Genomic DNA, 13,083 nt, shown 5'->3' with positions numbered 1-13,083 from the left:
TCTCTTCCTCCTTCCCCTGTCTCCTTCTCTTTAAATTTTGTGATTTTTAAGTTCAGTTGATTTATTGTCCCTTCTTGTCCCCAGCCTCCCAGTTCTCCTCCCCAGAGGAAACCAATTTCACCAGTTGCATGTGTAACTTTCCAGTGACACTTTATGCACACGAGTGATGTGCATGTCCCCTTTCTCGCTACAAATGGTAGCATACTTTTTATACTGTTCTAGGCCCCATTTAAAATTTTAAAATTAAATAATCGAGTAGATACAAAAATAGTATAGAATATATATACATTTTAAAAACACTCACAATACAATAGGCCAGCATGGGTACCCACGCCCTGTTCTAGACAAAGAAGCTGGGCTTTTGAAACCCTGTACCTCTCTCCAGCCCCACCTCCTCTTCCCCTAAATACTACCATGAATTTTACGCTTATCCTGCCCTTTTTGTCTCTTTATAATCCTACTGCTTGTTTATAATAGATTACAATAAATATACTATATTTTTATACTAAATAAGATAAATGTAATAAACATTATATATAACGGACATAAATATATATAACACATTAATATGGTATACCGCACTTTTTTGGATTATGAACAGAATAGTTTTCTACAGCTTGCTTTTATTTCACCCATAATTATAGTTCTGAAGTTCAGTGTACTGATATGCATGTCTGGAGTTAGTTCATTTTTACTCTTGTATAGAATTCCATTGCACGGAGATACTATGATTATCTTCATTGAACTATTTTATTAATAATAATTATTATTGTTTTCTAATTTATTTTTTGAGACAGGGTCTCACTCTGTTGCCCAGGCTGGAATGCAGTGGTGCAATCATGGCTCACTGCAGCCTCAACCTCCAGGGCTCAAATGATCCTCCTACCTCAGCCTCCCAATTAGCTGGGACTACAAGCATGAGCCACCACACCTGGCTAATTTGTAAAACTTCTTTTATAGAGACGAGGTCTCACTGTGTTGCCCAGGCTGGCCTTGAACCCTCAGCCTCAATAATCCTCGTGCCTCAGCCTCCCAAAGGGTGGCTTATGCCTGCTAGGATTACAGGCATGAGCCACTGTGCTTGGCCTCACTGGACTATTTTAGGACATTGGGTTGCTTTCAATTTTGGGCTTCTAGGAACAGAGCTGGTACAAATGTTCTTGTTTCTTCTGGTGTGTGTTGGGGGGAATGTTGGGGGGTGAGGGTTGGGTAAGAACTTCTCTAGGGCATTTGCAAGGTCACTGGAAAAGTACATTGTCAACTTCAGTAGATAATGCCAAAGTTTTAAAAAGTGGTTATAACCATTCACACACCCGCTAGTAGTTTGAACATTCCCCTGGCTCCACTTCCTCACCAACACCTGCAATTATCAGCTTTTTAATTTTGCAGACAGTTTTGTGTGAAATTGTAACTCACTGTGGTTTTAGTTTTCATTTCCCTGGTTATGCATGCTGCATTGTTTTACTTAAAATATATCTTGGTGACTATTCCATATCAGAGCAGTGAGGACTTCCTCCTCCTTTCTTGGCTGGAGAGTGTTCCATCGTCATATGAAAATCTTGTGGTCAATTTAACCCATTCCCTATTGATAGACACTGAGTGGGCTCCAGCCTTTTGCAGTCGATTCTGCAATGCATAACTTTGTGTATAGATAGCAGGGCGCAGCTGCACATGGGGGTGTGGACATGTAGGTTTTTCACAGGAACTTCCTGAGATGCTTAGAAGAAAAGGAAAGAGAGCGTTTGCTCCCCCTGGCCCTGTGCCTCCCTATTTTCAACAAATTCCCTTAATTCCATCAGTGCCCCAGGGTCAGAATGGCATCCGTCCTGTCCTGATTGTACTGCACCATCTTTTCTCTCAGGTGATGATGTTCCTCTCCCACTCATGTCCCTTCAAGCCACCCCCACCTCCACATAGACTCCTCAGGAATTGTCTCTACCCGGCATCTCTTACTTTTTTTTTTTTTCTTCCTTTCTCTCTTTCTCTCTTTCTTTCTTCGTTCCTTTCTTTTTCTTTCTTTCTTTCTTTCTCTCTCTTTCTCTCTCTCTTCCCCCTACTCCCTCGCTCCCTCCCTCCCTTCCTTTTCTTTCCTTCTTTTTTTCCTTTTTTTTTTTTTTTTGATCAGGGTCTTGCTCTGTCACCCAGGCAGGAGAGCAGTGGTGCAATCATGGCTCACTGTAGCCTCAAACTCCTGGACTCAAGTGATCCTCTTGCCCCAGCCTGCCAAATAGCTAGGACTGCAGCTGCTCGCCACCATGCCCATCTATATTTTTTGTAGAGACAGGGTCTTGCTATGTTGCCTTGGCTGGCCTCAAACTCCTAGGCTCAAGCAATCCTCCCTGCTCAGCGTCCCCAGTCACTGCCAGACAACTTTCTGATGAACATCCCCATCTCGAGAATTCAAGTTAGTATTAACTGAGGGATTAGACTTTGCCTGGCCCTGAAAGAGAGAAAAATAAACTGACCACCACTCTAGAGAGTGTTTAGTCTCAAAAGTGGGCACAGTAACACACACACACACACACACACACACACACACACACACACACACAAAACCAACCAACCAAACAAAAAAACAGGTAAAGGCAGACAAATCCCAACCCATCCCCTATGTGCTATGCCCTGGGCAAACCCTCTGACATCCCTCAGACTCAGCATCTTTCTCTATGAAAAGGGACAATAACACTTACCTCTTGTGGGTGTGAGGCAGATGAGGGCCAATGTTAATAAACCACTCACATTCATGCACTCACTAGTCCAAGCTTTCATTGTTATCAAGGATAATTCTAATTCAAGCAGCTATGAAGAGGCTATGACAGACACAAAATCAGCCAGACGGGAGCCCACATTGGAGGGCAGCCCACATCGGAGGGCATCCTGGAGGAGATGATTGAGCTGCTTCTATCAAGGTAGGCATTGTATAGGCAAGTGGGAAAATGTGCATGAATGCATGGTAGGGGATGGTGCGAAGATTCTTGAAGGAGAGACCTGCAAAATCAGAAGCATGGAGAGTGAGGGAGGAAAGATTTGGATATGTTTGGGAACCAGTGCGTAAGTGGGGAGAGATGTGGATTGTAAAGGGTGTGGGACCTACTGCCCGAGAGGTGGCAAGAGCTCCATCTTTGAGAACTCAGTGGGCAAAACGAAGTCCTGGGGTGGGCCCAGGAATTGGCTCTGCACCAGAAATTCAGATGCACACTTGTGTTTGAGAATTGCTATTTTCATCTGAGGAAGGAGGTGCCGCCCAGGATGAAGGGATGTGGGGTTCAGTAGAGCAGGACCCTACTACCAGAGAGCCCAGCAGTTAGTCTGCAGGGGGCTTTGCTCTGGGAGGAAGTCTGGGGGCTGGTATCGCATTTGACTCAAGATACTCACCTCCCCCAACTCTGCTTTGATGTGGTATCCTGCAGGCATAAGGACTGCCATGGGCTGGTGCCTGGGGCACTGCATGGGAAACAAAAAGATGAATTGCATGTGCCCTCCAGGAAGTTTGGAAGCCGGTCTGGAGAGTGGGAAGCCAGGGCTGACTAAACATCTATAGCAACCATTTCCAGCTAAGAGCTTTAAACTCATTCGTCTCAATCTCCCAACAGTCCATGAGGGTTGGAGGCATTATGTAATTGTCATGCCCCTTTCCTGCACAGAGTGAGCCCCAGAGAGGTTGAGTAGCTTGGGCAAGGTCACACAGCTGGGAAGTAGTGGAGCTGGAATTCACAAGTCCATCTGATTCTAGAGCCCATGCACAGTGTTTCTTTCCCTCCCTTCCTCTTCCACCTCCTTCTTCTCCTCCTCTTCCTTCCTCTGTCTCTCTTAGATACTGCATTTACATGGTTGCAAAATCAAAGGGTACAAAAGGATATACAGTGATAATCCTCCTCCTACTATTTCCCAGTTTTCCTTCCTAGAGAAAACTAAGGGTACTCGTTTCTTGCAACTAGCTTTAGAATATTCTGTTCGTATATAGATGAGTATATTTCATAGATATTCTTCCCCGTTTTTTAGACAAAAAAAAAAAAAAAAAGATGGCATCCTGTATGTGCTGTTTGGCACTGAGGTTTTTTTTTGTGTTTTCTTTTAACTTAGTATTTATTGGTAGTCTTTCTGTATCAGTTCATAAAGAGCCTCTCCTTATTCTGCTTTATTATCTGCATATTCAACTTATCCTCTATTTGGTGGATGTAGAGGGGGCTTCCGACCTTACGCAGTTACAACCCATTCTGCGTGAGCATCCCTGACCTCAGGTGCAGAAGGCATGAGCAGCACATTTGTCAGATAACATATCTGTCAGATAACACCCTAGAAGGGGAGATGCTGGTGCCACTCATTACCTTCTCCTCAAATCTGCTCACAGACTTAACCATAATGACACTTCTTTCTTCTATAATCTGGCTGCTCAAGCATGTTCCTCTGACAGCACTTTCTCCCACAGACTCTGTTGCCAAACTTAGGTCTGCCCACCGGGTGCAGCAAAGCCAAGCACTGACATTGGGATTTGCAGCAAGAGAAAGTGAGGTATTTACTGCAGGGCACCAAGGAATGAGAGTCATGCTCATGCTTAAGTCCTGAACTCCTCAGTGGCTCACAGGTAAGGGTTTTTAAAGGCAGGGAGGCAGAGGTTACAGGCAAAGTCATAAATCAATTCATGGAGGCTGTGCATCGGTTTGACCTAAAAGGGTGGGACATCTTGAAGCAGGGCCCGCAGGTCATAGGTGGATTCAAAGACCCTCTGATTTGTGATTGGTTAAGGAGGCAAAGCTTTGTCTAAAAACCTGGGGTCAGCAGAAAGGAATGTTGAGCTTTGGCCTGTGGGCGTGACTTCCTCTGGGCCCCTCAGGAAGAAATGTTGAACAAAGAATGGTGGTCTGAGTTCAGTCCTCGGCTCCCAACTGAAGTCTCCGTGCCAGTGGATGGCATTTTCCATTGATGGGGGCCTGGGTTTCTGAAAAACAACTCAGAAACGTACATTAAGATTTTGTCTTAAGTTTTAATAGGGAACTAAGTATTTTGTGACTAACTTCCTTGGCTATTTTCTTAAAAAAGCTATTATTACCTTCTTGCTTATCATGTTCATTTACTCTCAGGACTAGCTAGGTGCCTGGAATTTCCCTTGAAAGAACTCAAGATTTTCCTTTATTTCCATTCCTGGCAAGGGAGGTATGCCTGGCAGGCCCTTAAACTCTGTCTCAACTCTGACTCTCTGGATGCTGGTCCTGCCTTCCAGGCACTGCTGCAGGGAGGGGTGGGTGGCTCTGCCCCTGTGCCCAGCACACAGTAGGTGGGCGCTCAGCACGTGGGGAGCTGCATCTGCTCTTCTGGGGCATTGTCATTTACCTTCAAGGAGCATTTCTTCATTCGGTCCTCACAACAGCCTTGTGGGTACCTGGCAGGAACCGTCATCCCCACGTTACTGGTGGGCAAACAGGGGCTCAGGGACATCCTGATTTGGCCTTGGCCTCATTGGCTGAGGAGGAAATCCAGGCCCCCTGACTCCCCACACAGTCTCACTCCTCGCCCCGCCCCTCCACACTGCCTCCCAGCGGCTGCTGAAATGCAATTAGTCAAGGAAGGACCTGCTTTTCCACTTTATACTGTCTTGTTATTCCACACACAGAAATACCAATGGCACAGGGCCATCTCAGCCTGTTTTTGTTTGCCAACAAACATGAGAAAGATTAGGATATGTAGCCAACATTTTGCGAGTCCTCACAACACTGCAGGCAGGTCTCTGTGCACATATGTGCTCATCTACTTCTCAGAAACAGAGGGGTAGGGGCTGGTATCACCCTTGCGCACAGATGAGGATAACGAGTAGCAGGGAGCAGAGCCAGGGTTTAAACAGATCCCACGGTTTTGGATTTTTTTTTTTTTTGACAAGGTCTTTCTCTGTCACCCAGGCTGGAGTGCAGTGGTACAGTCGTTGGTTCACTGCACCCTCCGCCTCCCAGGTTCAAACGATTCTTCCGTATCAGCCTCCCAAGTAGCTGGGATTACAGGTGCATCCACCACCACGCCCAGCTAATTTTTGTATTTTTACATGTTGCCTGGCCATGTTGCCGAGGTCGATCTTGAACTCTTGAACTCAAGTGATCCACCCACCTTGGCCTCCCAAAGTGCTGGACTTACAGGTGTGAGCCACCATGCCCGGCCAGATCCCATGTTCTTAATTCCTCCTATCAATCAATTACATTAGTTATATGATACTGATAAATTGTCATTATCAATATAATTCGAGCCTCTGCTGAAATGGTGGCGATCTACTTGGTATGATTTCAGAGACAACAGGAAGGTCCTTTACGCATAAGAAACTAGACGCCTTCCCACCCAGCTTCGAGTCACTCACAATTGCACAACTCGAACTCCATCCTTTTCGCCCATGGCTTTGAGCCCTGTTGAAACAAGATCCTGCCAGGTGTTTCTCAGTCTTCTAATGCTCAGGCCTGCTTTTCGTGACATAAACAGCTCTGTCCCTTTCTGTAGTTCTAATTATGAAAACAAAAGGTTCTTCCCACATGTAAAATTACATAGTACTCTTAAATATGTCTTCTCGAACTCCGTTGCCCCATCCCAGACTCAGGACCAGCCTCCGCGTGCTTACCGCTGTCTCTGCTTTCCGCACTCCCTGCGGATTTTAGCTCCCATCTCATGTCCTCTCTCCAGCTCCTCCTGCCCCCTGCATGTTGGTTTCACCATCCACTTACCAGCCCTGCCGATGGTGCCCTGGCCTCCTAGTTCTTTGACCTCCTCTCCCCAGTGATCTTCTGGGGCTCAGCACTCAGATTCACGGTCAAGCTTGAGCCCTCCAGAGAAGCCACTGTCAAACCTCTTTTCGGCTCCTACCTTGAAGCCATCGCCCCCTCAGGGCCCTACAGTCTACTGACCTCACCCCCCCCCCCCCCCCGTTCCAATCCCTACTCCCTCCTTTACCAGCCTAAATTCCAGGGTTGATTATTCTAGTCCCTACCTTTTCTATACTCTCCCCTCTGCACCCCAAGCTGGACTGTACTCACTTGGCAAAACCCCAATCCAGTTAGATCCAGCTCTCCGCCAGCTCTGCCTGCTCTACCGTGTGTCTTACTTGCTTGTTTTATTACCTCTGACGCCCCCACCAGCATGTTGACCCCACGGGGACAGGGGGCTACGTCCCTGCTACTCTGCCCTAGCAGCCAAAGAGTATCTGGTACATAGTAAGTGCATATTCATTAAAGTGTATAGTTGAAGCACGATTTTTTTCCTGGGTATGGAGAAGGATCTGAGAGCAAGTTTACCATAGTATCTGGAAAAAAGTAGAAGGTGGAAGTTGCATTGTGTCCAAGTGGGCTAGAGGAAGGTCGAGGAGGCAGGTATGAGGGCGAAGCCCAGGGGCTCCTTTAGTTTGCCCAAGAGAATGCCACCATTCTTTCCTAATTAGTTTTTTTGGTCTGAGAGAAGATCTTAGAAGAGTATTTCATTCTTGGGCTCTAATCACAGGATTCTGAACCTTTACTAAACTGTTGCTTCTTCCAGTCTTGGCTACTCAAGGCTCCCGAGCCAACTTTTGGATGGCTGTGATTATCTGGAATGTCTCAGGAGTGACTAACCACTTACCTCTTCCAAGTTCTGAATTTTACAACAGGAAATTGAGCCCAGAGAACAGAAGGACACATGCGTGCTGCTGGTAGAGCCGGAACTGGAACCCAGATCTGCCTCCAGTCCCGGGCTCATCTGCCACCGTGTGCCATGCCCTCTCTCTGTTGTCACATGCAGTCACTTGCCTGATTGTCCACACCCTTAAAAGAAGCAGAGAAAATGTTTGGTGTAATCCACACTGAACACTCAGATGAACAATGCTGTAGGAGGGAGGGAGGTGGTTAAAAAAAAAAAAAAAGTAAAAGAGAAAGAAAAGAAAAATGCAGCGGAGAACAGATTGAAGGATCCGACAAAGCTCTGGTGAACCTGCAAAACTTACTTCCTGGGCAACAGCACAGTTCTCGGGACTCTGCATGTAGCACCTCATCTACTCCTCCAGCAACCCTCTGAGGAAGGCTGTTATTATTATGTCTATTGTATTGAGACACAAGGAAGTAAGGAAGTTGTGTAACCACACACATTGTTAGGAAGTGACAGAGCCTGAATTCAAACCCTGCTTGACTCGGGCTCATGCCTTATAACCTTATTCTTTAGGTGTCTTAAATGCTGCACCAAAATTGCTTTTCAATTTTTTTTTTTTTTTTTTTTTGAGACGGAGTCTTGCTCTGGTGCCCAGGCTGCAGTGCAGTGGCGCGATCTCAGCTCACTGCAACCTCTGCCTCCTGGGTTCAAGCGATTCTCCTGTCTCAGCCTGCTGAGTAGCTGGGATTATAGGTGCATGTGACCACGCCCAGCTAATTTTTGTACTTTTAGTAGAGACAAGGTTTCGCCATGTTGGCCAGGCTGGTCTTGAACTCTTGATCTCAGGTGATCCGCCCACCTCAGCCTCCCAAAGTGCTGAGATTACAGGTGTGAGCCACTGAACCTGGCCAACTTTTCAATTTAAGCAAACTTCCCCCCCGAAAAGACTGAGTTCTTTTAAGAAGAACTTGATCTTCTGAAACAGGATGGGTGTGGGCAGGGTCGGCACTGCTTGTTGCACTGGATGCTGGCTGCATATGTGCCTCAGAGAGGCCCAACAGGGAAGGTGCAGAGACCAGGGGAGAGGGAACTTGTTCTCACAGAGTCCCACTTCATGCCATGTGTTTCCGTCCATTAGTGCTGCTTAATTTTCGCTAGGGGCCAAGTCATGGGGTCCCACAGCTAGGAGGTGGTGTAACCTGCACACTTTCTCCTCCAAGAGACTTCCCAAGGCTTGTGTTACACAGGACATGATTAAACGTTACTAATAAGGCATTTCTGGGTCATGAGCTTGGGGTTGGAAGTCATCTCAGTACATCCCGGCTCTGACCTTACATTCTTCCTTTTATTTCCTGAGAACTAAAAAATATTATACACACTAGAGTTTCCACTGAGATGAATAAAAGAGTTGGAACCAGCTTATCATCAGGTTTTGACAAAAAAGGAAACAACTTGTTCTAATTTGCCAAACCTTAAGTCAAATACAGTTCTATTTTTAACCAAATTGTCCACAGGATTCCAAATTTGGCATTTTTTCTTTTTAAAGATTAGTGAACTGATGTGGAGTTTCTAAACAGAGGATGCCCAGTGTGGCAGAAAATAAAACAATGGCCTTGGTGTTGGGACTCGTGGGTTCCGGGCCTGGCTCTGACTTAAGCTTGTGCTGTGACTTACTTGGAGCAGGTCACCAGCCATCTCTGGACCTCAGCTTCAGTACCATGGAAGTAAAGGGTTTGTGTGTGATGAACTCTAGGCTCCCCTGAGATCTAACTAACCTTCTAGGATAGGAACATGGGCTCTGGACTTAGACCATGAGAGTTTACATCCCTGTTTTGTCACTTACTAGCTGGTAAGTGAACAAGTTGGACAAGTTGCTTAACGACTCTGAGATCCAATTTCTTCATATGTAAAACAGAGGTTGATATTATCTCTGTCTTAGGGTTGCAAAGACAGAAGGAGAAAATTCATATAACTTGCTTAGCACAGAGTTCAGGATGAACAGAAAACGTGTTCAATAGTGGTTAGTCATTACAATGATGAGTTCTTTATATGCTATTACAAATAAAGGAAGAAGCAGACCATAAAAATCTGAGCCTCCGGCTGGGCGCGGTGGCTTATGCCTGTAATCCCAGCACTTTGGGAGGCCGAGACGGGCGGATCACGAGGTCAGGAGATCGAGACCATCCCGGCTAATGCGGTGAAACCCCGTCTCTACTAAAAATACAAAAAATTAGCCGGGTGAGGTGGCGGGCGCCTGTAGTCCCAGCTACTCGGAAGGCTGAGCCAGAATGGCGTGAACCCGGGAGGCGGAGCTTGCAGTGAGCTGAGATCGCACCACTGCACTCCAGCCTGGGCGACAGAGTGAGACTCCGTCTCAAAAAACAAAAAAAAAGAAAAAAAAAAAAAAATCTGAGCCTCCGCCAATAAATGTTTATCAAGCACATATTACTGATTTACAGTGAACGCTTTTGGTTGGCTACCCAAACTATTCCCAGCCCCTTCCTTGTCATCTGCAACCACAGAGATTGGAAATCCAGATATTCTCTTTCCTGGCCTTGTTCTGCCACGTGATCATGCTTTGGCTGTGAGATGTGAGCTACTGGGTGGCTTCTGGGAAGTCTTTTGTTCCCTGCTAAAGTGACAGTCCCAAGAGAAGAGCCCCCTGTGGTCCCTTCTGCTTCTCCCACCTTAAATATGAATACTGTATGTTATTTGGAGCTGTGGCAGCAGTCCTGTGATCATGAGGCACAGTCACAGGAAGGAAAGCCCAAAAGCTGAGAATATCATGGTGTAAGGCTGGAAAGAGCCTGGGTGCTGGGTGACATAGCTGAGCAGAGAAACCAATCCCAGCAGTTATTGGGTGTTAGACTTTTTGCTCTGTAAAAATACCACCACCACCCATGCTTATTTAAGCCAGTGACAGTTGGGCATCTTATTCCTTGTAGCTGAGTTCATCCTCTCTCATACATCATTCGACAAATATTTATTAAGTGTCTACTAGTGCTAGGCACCATTCTAAGTATAGTTCATAAGAAGAGATAACCATCTTTAAGGTTTATAGTCTATTCAGGGAGATAGGCAAGTTGTTGTTTTAATGCAATAGAAATGTAAGAGGCAGGCTGGGTGCGGTGGCTCACACCTGTAATACCAGTACTTTGGGAAGCCAAGATGGGCAGATCACAAGGCCAGGAATTCGAGACCAGCCTGGCCAATATGGTGAAACCCTGTCTCTACTAAAAATCCAAAAATTAGCTGGGTGTGGTGGCACATGCCTGTAATCCTAGCCACATGGGAGGCTGAGGCAGGAGAATTGCTTGAACCTGGGAGGAGGAGGTTGCAGTGAGCCGAGATCACGCCACTGCACTCCAGGCTGGGTGACAGAGCAAGACTCTGTCTCAATAAAAGAGAAAAAAAAAGAAATGTAAGAGGTGGTACAACTGAAGTCTCTATATGTTAGCATGAGGGTACAAAGGAGAGGGTAGACTGTTCTGTCTTTGTTTATAAAGGCTTTTTTTTTTTCTTTCAGACAGAGTCTTTCTCTGTCGCCAGGCTAGAGTGCAGTGGTGCGATCCCAGCTCACTGCAACCTCTGACTCCCCGATTCAAGTGATTCTCCTGCCTCAGCCTCCCAAGTAGCTAGGATTACAGGCGTACACCACCAGTCCAGCTAATTTTTGTATTTTTAGTAGAGCCAGGGTTTCACCATGTTGACCAGGATGGTTTCGATCTCCTGACCTCATGATCCATCCACCTTGGCCTCCCAAAGTGCTGGGATTATAGGCATAAGCCACAGCGCCCGGCCTTCAGAACAAAAGGCTTTCAGAACACATACTTCGTTTTGTTCACCAATGCATCTCCAGCAAGGAGAGAAGGCGAAGGGGCCGTTTCTAGTAGGGTAGGAAACCAACAGTTCTGTCTCAAACTTCCTTATCTTGGGTCTCCCGACCCCCTCACTTCATCCCTGATACTGCCACTATTCATTCATTCATTTAACTAAGCATTCATTCATTGCATTAGTCAGCTTTGGCTGGATCTTTTTGTTTTTTTGGAGACAGGCTCTTTCTCTGTCATCCAGGCTAGAGTACAGTGACACCATCATAGTTCACTGCAACCTAGAACTCCTGGGCTGCTGGGGTAGGCTTCTCTGCTTAGCAATGTCATAGTAGATGCTTAATAAATATGTGTTGAGTGTGGTAACTGTTACTTCTGTTCATCCTGCACAAAGGATGATTGCTCTTCTATGCCCTTTTGAAGCTAGGTGTAGCTATGTGACTTGCTTTAACCAGTAAGATGCGAGCAGGAGTGATGCATGTCAAGTTCAGGTGGAAGCATTTCAGAGCTGGCAAGCGTCTTTTTTTCTCTTCCTCCTGTTGCCAGTGAAGGTTTAGTTGATACCATGGCCAAATATATAAACTTGTTATTCCAAGCTACTGGTAGTTCAAGATTGTTTGTTACCACAACATAGCCAGGGGGTGGCTCACACCTATAATCCCAGCATTTTGGGAGGCAGAGGTGGGAGGACCGCTTGAGGCCAGGAGTTCGAAATCAACCTGGGCAACATAGCGAGAGACCTGTCTCTAAAAAAAAAAATGTTTTTTTTAAATTAGCCAGGCGAGGTAGTGCAAGTCTGCAGTCCTAGCTACATGGGAGGCTGAGACAGGAGGATTACTTGAGCCCAGGAATTCTAGGTTACAGTGAGCTATGATGGCATCACTACTTCAGCCTGGATGACAGAGCAAGACCCTGTCTCCAAAAACACAAAAAGACCTAGCCAAAGCTGACTAATGCAATGAATGAACGGTTAGTTAAATTAATGAACGAATAGAGGCAGTGTCAGGAATGAAGCAAAGGGGTGGGGAGACCCAAGGTAAGGAAGTCTGAGGCAGAACTGTCAGCTCCCTATCCTAATAGAAACTGCCCCTTGCCTTCTCTCCTTCCTCCAGGCAGAGACTGTGTCACTGTAGAGATGGAAAATGCCAAATGAGGGTTTTCCCAGCCTCCCCTGCAGCTCAGGCATGGATGCATGACCCAGTTCCAGCTGGCAGATCCTGAGGACTTTCTAGAAAGAGTTTTTTTCTCCCCAATAAAACAAATAGTCTTGTTGTGTAATCCACTGCACATTGAGTTTTCTGTAACTTGCAGCCCAAAGCAGCCTAACAGAGACAGCACTGATTGCTGCAGTAACACAGGGAGAGATGAGGCAGCCCTGAACACAGACCTTCACGGAGGGGAGAGAGAGGTGGGGATGGAGTAAGGAAGGCAGGAAGCGGAATCGGTAGGACTTGGTGAACGATTGGGTTCAGGGATTGGGCTGTGTGTGTGCATAGCAAAAGGGGTCAAAAAAAACCCGGGCTGGCTGGGCGCAGTGACTCAAGCCTGTAATCCCAGCACTTTGGGAGGCTGAGATGGGCGGATCACGAGGTCAGGAGATCGAGATCATCCTGGCTAACACGGTGAAACCCTGTCTCTACTAAAAAGTACAAAAAACTAGCCAGAC

The sequence above is a fragment of the Colobus angolensis genome, unplaced genomic scaffold (assembly GCF_000951035.1).
Source record: "Colobus angolensis palliatus isolate OR3802 unplaced genomic scaffold, Cang.pa_1.0 Scaffold24, whole genome shotgun sequence".
Classification (NCBI taxonomy): domain Eukaryota; kingdom Metazoa; phylum Chordata; class Mammalia; order Primates; family Cercopithecidae; genus Colobus; species Colobus angolensis.
Note: the sequence above shows the minus strand (reverse complement) of the source record.